Genomic DNA, 8,951 nt, shown 5'->3' with positions numbered 1-8,951 from the left:
AACATCAATCCACATAAACAAGACACGAACACAAGGAAAGACAAGGCAAGACAAGGCAAGAATTGACGGACATGAATAATACTCTGACATTAAACAAGGACTCCGTAGCACAGACTAAGACAGACTGGGTATAAATAGACAGAAGGATAATGAGGGAACAAGAGAACGGTGGGGGACAATCAATTACACAACAAGGAGGAAGGTGACCAAATAAGAAGTGATCTGGTGACAGACACCGTGAGCAAGGAGGACATCTAGTGGAACCCCAGGGAACAACAACCCAGACACTGTGACACATACACTGTGTATAAACATTTATGTAGTGTCCGTGACGTCAACCATAGACTCTTGAAGTCTGATTTTGAAGCTTAAAGTGTGCTGAAAGGGGCGTCGCCATCTTGGCAGCGCATCACCGCGTGACTCTCCTGGACAAAAATGGGCAAATTAGTTGCTGAAGCCACGCCCACCTAGCACTATGGCAGTGTCAGCATCGGCAAACCACCTGTCACTAGTGGCCACGCCCTTAATTATGCAAAACTTTAAGTCTTAATATTATTTAAACGGATGAGTTATAAAAAAAAATTCACCCCCTCACAGTTGTCATGAAGGGCAAAATTAGCTATTTAGACCAAAATCATTTTTTGCACCAGGCTGTAAATGTTTTTTTCTGCTTTAAAGTGGGGCATTTTAACATGGGGGGTCTATGGGACTGACTCCCTAATGCAGCTAGCCTCAAGCGGCCAGTCGATGAATTGCAGTTTTAGTCACTTCCTTATTGGCTTCACGAGAGAGAGCGGGAGGTTGGCGCTTGGTCTTGACTTCCTCTGCTTGATGTGGCTAAGAGTCCTCCTAAAAGAGACACAAAGTCTGGTTTCATCTAAAAAGCAGCGTGAACCAACCATCATGCTGAAGATCTTAAAGCTCCACCTCTGTGAGTTTACTCATGAAAATGTTTGTATACATGTGTTATAATGATTTTTTTTTTTTTTTCTGGTTTGAATGAAAATTCTAAGCAAAATACTCTACAAAATAATTATTTTTCTCGTAGATCTGCTTATATGGTGTCAAGCTGCAGAGACTTTAACAGATCAACTAACAGATTTGGGTCAAAATGTGACTATAAACTGTGATCTTGATGCAAAGGTGGCCACATGGTTTTTTCTGAATTTACCAAATCCTCCGGTTGTGCTATTGGACTCACTCTTAAACCCACAATCAGTATATTACTACAAAAATAACTTCAGGTTCAAATATTCAGTGCAACCTAAACATTGTCTTTCCATAAATAACATCACTTTTAATGAGTTAGGAGTTTATTATTGCATAAACACAGAAACAGAGGTAAAATTCAGCAACGGCATCAGACTACAGACTATCAGCATACACACTGGTGAGTGATACTACTTCAGTTATGTGTTTATACTAATGTATACACTGCCTTTATACAGTATATATATATATATATATATATATATATATACACACACACACACAGACACAGAGATATGTATTTAAACACATTTTTTTTACAGATCCAACTACACCTGCAGTTACCGAGTTACCACAGTGTCAGAATTGCACTGAAGTGTTGCTAAATGAGCAGACAACATGGATGAATCTTCTTGCTCTAATATTTTGCATGATCAGTGTTTTACTGATCATTGGGATGATAGGTGAGTTGCTTTCTGAACTTATTAAAAGTACAGTAGCATAACTCCTTCTGTAAAAAAATATGATGCTCTTTTTCTGAAGGTCGATTAAGTTCTTCTTTTATTGATTAATTTTTTTAAGCATTCCTGAGATTGTTAAAAGTTTCATCTGATGGAAGTTACCAAAAACCACAACGACATATGGACCAAGAGTAGTATCAAATTACAGATCTTGGGGTGACCAGAGTCCCAACTCTCTTAAAATTGTAAAGGTAACACTTTAGAATAGGTAAGACTTGTTAACTATTAACTACAACATTTATCTAAATACATTCTTAATTTGCTGCTTATTAATAGTTAGTAAGGTAGTTGTTAGGTTTAGGTATTGGGTAAGATTAGGGATGTAGAATAGGGTCAAGTAGAGTAAGGCATTAATATGTTCTTAATTAGCACTAACAAATGGCTAATAGTATAGTAATATGCATGCTAATAAGCAAATAATAGGTGTTACATATTATAAAGTGTTACCTTTGTAAATAACTGACCCAATCTTTTCCCTTTAACTTTTAGTATCCTTGTTGTCCCATGTTTTGTACTGGGGGAAAAAGCCACTGGTCTCTCACATTAAATTAAGAGGCATTAAGTGCCATAAAGTGTGCGCATAGAAAGCACAGGCTACCGCTTTCTAGGTAACTCACTGTGTTGTGTATTTCTTTTAATAATGAGCTTCAATGATAAAATGTTTTTTGATAGTTTTAAGAAATGACAAACGTGATGTATTGTAATGCATTTCAACCAGTCTTGTTTATTTAAATATATTTTAGTTAATTAGTCAAAGGAAGTCTCTGAGCAGCTTTTGAGGATCCTCAAATTTGGTTGTCATGAAACTTGCATCTGTAACTTGGATTTGTCATCATAGCATAATGACTTGCAAAAATGGAGTTGCATTTTATTTTCGGTTTCACACATAACTTTTGTTCAATTAATAGTTGAAATAACTAAACTGTGTGTCTGCACTATCACTATGCATGTTTCAAATTAATTTTTGCTTGTAAACATACATGGTAATAAAGCTCCTTCGGACTAAATTTGCAGTTGAAATTTCAAGCACAACTCAAACCTGGGTCTCTCACACCAAAGACATGTGTCTTATCCACTGCGCTAACACCACCCCATTGCACATTTATTGGTTTATTGCACATTATGCCCAAAACACACCCATTACTCATTAAGAGAATAGGGACAACCCATTTAGACCATTCGCTGGGTGCACCAACCATGTTTCCCATCATTTATATAGCAAAAGTGGATTTGGATAATTAAAGAGCGTTTAGAACAGGGGTTTCAAACTTGATTCCTGGAGGACCAGAGCCCTGCAGAGTTTAGGTTCAACCCTAATAATTCAATTCAATTCAATTCAATTCAAGTTTATTTGTATAGCGCTTTTTACAATACAAATCGTTACAAAGCAACTTTACAGAAAATTACATTTCTACAATATTTAGTAGTAGCTTATAAGTGGTGACTGTCAGTTTGTGCACGTTTGACAGGATTTTTCAGAAAAAAATTATACAAGTCAGCCAGACGATGAACATTATTAACAGCAATTATTATATGATGCTGTCACACTTGTAGCAATATTTGTCAGTTCTGTTTGTTGATTCAGGGTTAGCATCATCTGAGGTCCTCTGAGGGTCAGCATCATCTCTTCTCAGGTGTTCTGGATCCAGACTGGAGCTTGTGTAAATCCTAGTGCAAAAACATAGAAATAAAATAGAGACATCATTAGCATAGCTGCTGTTCCAACAAAGTAAAATTAATTAGTTTAACCCAAGCTAAAGAATGAAAATACGGAACTTAACGGTAGCCAGTGCAGAGACTGTTAAATTGGGGTTATATGATCATATTTTCTTGACCTGGTAAGGACTCTAGCTGCTGCATTTTGGACTACCTGTAGCTTGTTTATTGACGAAGCAGGACAACCACCTAGAAGTGCATTACAATAGTCCAGTCTAGAGGTCATGAATGCATGAACTAGCTTTTCTGCATCAGAAACAGATAACATGTTTCGTAGCTTGGCAATGTTTCTAAGATGGAAGAATGCAGTTTTTGTAACATTGGAAATATGATTTTCAAAAGACAAATTGCTGTCTATAACACCCAGATTTCTGACTGTAGAGGAAGTAACAGTACATCCGTCTAGTTGCAGATTGTAATCTACAAGATTCTGTGTAGTGTTTTTTTGGTCCAATAATTAGTATCTCTGTCTTATCCGAATTAAATAAGAGAAAATTAATGGTAATCCAATCTTTTAAATTTTTAACACACTCTGTTAGCTTAGATAATTTAGAAGTTTCATCTGGTCTTGTTGAGATATATAGCTGAGTATCATCAGCATAACAGTGAGTTTAGATACAGTGATAAGTTTATTTAGCTCTTCCTGTCCTATAGTTGTGAAGCACTGCAGTTTATCTTTGGGTGCGATGGATGAAACTGAAGTGTTAGACGCTGTAGAATCTACATTCACTATTGTATTTGTAATGTTATCTATTTTATCAGTGAAGAAATTCATAAAGTCATTACTATTTTACGTTGGTGGAATATTTGAATCAGTTGGCGTCTGGTAATTTGTTAATCTAGCCTCTGTGCTAAATAAAACCCTTGGATTGTTTTGGTTATTTTCAATGAGTTTGTGTATATGCTCTGCCCTAGCAGTTTTTAGAGCCTGTCTATAGCTGGACATACTGTTTTTCCATGCAATTCTAAAAACTTTCAAGTTAGTTTTTCTCCATTTGCGTTCAAGACTACGAGTTACTTTCTTGACAGAGTGAGTATTACTGTTATACCATGGTACAGTACGTTTTTCTCTAACCTTTTTCAGTTTTTGATGGGAGCAACAGCTTTTAATGTATTAGAGAAAATATTGCCCATGTTGTCAGTCATTTCGTCTAATTCATGTGTATTTTTGGGTACAAATAGCAGTTGAGATAGATCAGGCAGGTTATTTGTGAGTCTGTCTTTGGTGACTGGAACAATAGTTCTGCCCAGACGGTATCGCTGCGACATATAGTTAATATCAGTGATATGCAGGATGCCAATACAAGGAAATGATTGGTAACATCATCACTTTGAGAGACAATATCTATATCAGTAAGATCGATTCCATGAGATATAATTAAATCTAGTGTATGATTAAAACGATGAGTGGGCCCGGTGACATTTTGCTTGACACACCTGATAAAACACACCTGATTCAAATAATCAAGTCTTTCAGACTCTTTTGAAAATAACATGGTATGTGTGTTGGAGCAGGGTTTGAACAAAACTCTGCAGGGCTTCGTCCCTCCAGGAATTGAGTTGGCACTCCTGGCTTATGTAGCAGATCTGACTCGATTCAGACAAATTAAAGAGTCGATTAGGACTGTGGTTGAAACACGAGCCGAATTCCTCAGAAAGGCAACAGGAAGTCATAAAACATTCTGTGCCACAAGTCCCAAGCAAGATAACCAACCAACCAATTTTTTCACTGAACAGCTTTCAACATTAACACCACTAGAACAATTATTGACAATTTCAGTTCGGAGAAGAGATTGTGAAATTTGGTGTCAAATTTGTTCATAATTGAAATGCAACGCTGGACATCATATGTAAACCCATGAGAGTTATACACCATATCCTTAAACACCCCCCCCCCCACCTAGCAGAACCAGACTGAAATTCCTAAGGGGGCTTTTTAACCTCTGGTCTCCACAGAACATCCCTATGAATGACTCAGAAACTGTCTTTTCTAGATATAAATGGACCAAAATGAACTCAAAAAGACGTATAAACGAATATCAGTCCATTGCTTAGCTCCATATTCATTTATATGTAACCCACACATTTGACTATCATGTTATAATCACTTACTGTGTATGTATTTTAATAACTATTGGATAGCTTAAGGATACATATTCATGTCTAATATGTATGTATTCGAATCTGTTAGCTTGAAACAGTCCTGACCATCAGTTATTTGTCAAATGTATCATATTCTTGTTATAGGAATCATATCCAAAATTATACCCTGCAAGGCAGGAAAATTCGGACCACATGCTTGATAAGATAACATATGATTTATGATACCCCCGAGCAAAGACAATATCTGATTGGTCAAGACAACATTTGAGGTGTGGCCAACAGGCCAGTTTAAATACTTAGGACACCATAAAATCTTGCTTTGCAAGGCAGTGTAATGGTTTAATGATCTACGGCAAAATATAAAGAGCTTTGGTGATAACTAAGTGGATATTTCATTACTGCAATATTAATTTCTCGCTAGAAATGACATCAAAAGTGGAAAACTTTGATTAAAAACAAACATTTACACAAACTGACTGCAACTTTCAGACACCATCTTTATTTTTTGGCTTAACTGTCACGGAATGGAACGCACAGGATGGTGGGATATCTAAGGCAGCGAAGGATACATCTATCCTGCCTTCAAAAATCAGCCAGATGAAGGCATCTCAGGATACAGGAACAGAAGCCAACATCGAATTCAGATGTGCCTTGATGACTTCCTACCTTGGAATGCGTCCTTAGAAGGCAGCATTTTTTCAGGTTCGGATGCAGCCTATGTACATTTTGGTGCTCTACTGGTTAATAAACAGAACTGCACGCATACTGCGGAAGAAGATTCAAGTTTATGTCTATGGTAATTCACGCATGTATGTGTTACTCCGCAGCGTTGACGACCCGAACAATAGTCCAAAAATAATCATTTATTCTAAATGTACCGTAGTGATCTGGGATAAGACAAAAAGGCGGTTTGGTAGATGAATTTATGATGAACACAGAAAAAGAAGAATTTATGACGAACAGAAAAAGTCACATAGTGTTGCTTTAAAGAAGAGCACAGAATAGTTCTCAAGTTGTGTTCCCTCTGACTTACTGAAGTTAATACTGTAGGCCGGAAAACTGCTGAAACTGACAATTCCAGCTTAGACAATAGCATCTAGTTGTCATGTAAGTGATAGGATATGATTAGTTTCTCTAGTTTGAATGCCCTTTAGTTTGTTTAATTTGTCTACATACTGCCAAAGTTTCCAGTGCCTGGTGAGGACATTTTCATGTGAGCCACAGTTTTACAGTTTCAGTCATTTGGCTAGTCAATCATTTGGTTTTTATACACCTTCAGTCTGAAAATCCAAAAAGTAACAGTTTTGCTATAGTGATACAAAAGGATAATAGCGGACTACAAAAGACTGAAACATGGGTCTAATTTTACACAGAGGAACAGAATAAAAAAAAACATGTGATGGCAAGAAAACAAACCGAGGAAACCAATGCAGAATTTGTAACTGCATGCTAGAAAACCACATGGTATAAATAATGAGAAGCTTCAGGGGTTTTCACACACAACCATCTCAAAGAGTGCAGTGTACAGTGTTGTATGCTGCTTATTTACACAAGTGTATAAGACTATTATTAAGTATAGTCTTATGTGTTTTAGGTGTTGTTGTCAAGTCACAATAGGGCAGACAGAGTTATATTGTTGTTGTCATTTAGTTTCTCTGGCACTTCGCTTTCTAAAACATATGAAATATGAGATTAATATACCAGACAGGAGATTATCTATTGGTTGGTGAGCAACTTGACTTCCTCTTCATTTGGCTAAAATAAGCTGAAATGGCCTGTGGTTAAGTTTAATCTTCAGAAAGGTGTGAAACAAACAAGACTGCAATCGTGCTAAAGTGCTCCACCAGTTCTTTTAACAAAATGAGGATTATGCAGCTCTGTGAGTTTTCAAATAAGTTATTATGTTGTAAAATCAGAATGCTCTATACTTTTTTTAGATGCATGCATTTTTTCCTTCTCGTAGATCTGCTCATATGCTGTCAAGCTGCAAGTTCTTTTTACACGTCAGTGTCAGGGTTTGGGTAGAGGGATGAGGCGAGGACTCAATGATGCAGAGAGAAGGGCTCTTTAATAGTAATAATAATAAAATAAACGAACAAAAACTACCCCGTAGGGGAAAACAGACAAAACTTGACTGGCAAGGCAAGGCAAGACACGATGTGCACAGACAAATATTAGACGACGAACTAGCAACCAGACTGCAAACACAAGGACAATAAATAGGGAGCTAATGAGGACGGTAACGAGGGAACACATGTGGGGAAAATTACATCAATAATCAGGTAACAAGATGGGTGGGGTCAAGACAATCGACGAGAGCACATAGGAACAAAGACAAAAGTCATGTGCTCACAAAAAACAAAAACAAGCACATGGCCAGCAAACCAATCGCAAGCCACATGAAAACAATGACATGAGGAGAGTATCAGGGCTCTGTCACAAAACCATGAATACCACTAGACTGAAGTGACAGAACCCTGACAGTCAGCTAACAGATTTAGGACTCAATGTGACTATAAACTGTGAGCTTGACTGAAAAGAGGTGACATGGCTGTTGAATCAACCAGATCCTCCAGTTCTGATATCACACTCATTCTCAAAGTAGTAGTAACAGTAGTAACTTTTTTTAAGCACATATCAAATTGTTATTCTCTACAGATATAGTTGACTTCAGTACCAGTAACAACTGTCACTGCATTTCATTTATAGCTCTAATGCAGACAAAATGGCCAGATCTTACTGTAATATTGTGTCTAATGAGTGCTTTTATGCTGATTACTGTGATATGTGAGCTTTTTTTTCCTTAAAACTAAAAAAAATATATTTTGTTCCTTTTCAGTAAGTTAAATTGTTCTTAAATTAATTTTATTTGATCATACACAAGTATACACAAGTACAAGTATCATACACGATGAAAGTCGTGGCCTAGTGGTTAGAGAGTTTGACTCCTAACCCCCTAGGGTTGTGGTTGTGAGTCTCGGGCCGGCAATACCACGACCTTGATGCTGCAGCATAAATGGCTGTCCACTGCTCCGGGTGTGTGCATGCGTGTGTGTGTTTGTGTGTGTGTGCGTGCATGTGGTTAAATGTAGAGCGTGAATTCTGAGTATGGGTCACCATACTTGGCTGTCACGTCACTTTACCTGATAATGCAGACCCACAGCTTCTTATGAGTCTTGAACAATCTTTTAATGTTCATACTTTTCACCTGGTCAAGATTTCTAAAAATCCTTTCTTTGTATTGGTCTTAAGTTATATTCTAATTTTCTGAGATACTGAATTTGTGATTTTCCTTAGTTGTCAGTTATAATTATCAAAATTAAAATAAATAAATATTTGAAATAAATCAGTCTGTGTGTAATGATGAATGAATATAATATACAAGTTTCACTTCTTGAATGG

The 8,951-nt window shown here is 36.9% G+C and overlaps 1 long non-coding RNA gene across 1 annotated transcript; it reads left to right on the top strand.

The window, feature by feature from the left end:
* The first annotated feature begins 833 nt into the window (after nucleotides 1–833).
* On the top strand, nucleotides 834–1,991 carry LOC113070599 (uncharacterized). Its single transcript, XR_003279948.1, has 4 exons — nucleotides 834–931; nucleotides 1,049–1,390; nucleotides 1,533–1,673; nucleotides 1,792–1,991. It is a non-coding gene; the product is annotated as an uncharacterized LOC113070599 (long non-coding RNA).
* The last annotated feature ends 6,960 nt before the right edge of the window (nucleotides 1,992–8,951 follow it).

The sequence above is a fragment of the Carassius auratus genome, unplaced genomic scaffold, assembly GCF_003368295.1.
Source record: "Carassius auratus strain Wakin unplaced genomic scaffold, ASM336829v1 scaf_tig00004584, whole genome shotgun sequence".
Classification (NCBI taxonomy): domain Eukaryota; kingdom Metazoa; phylum Chordata; class Actinopteri; order Cypriniformes; family Cyprinidae; genus Carassius; species Carassius auratus.
Note: the sequence above shows the minus strand (reverse complement) of the source record. Positions and strands in the feature narration are given on the sequence as shown.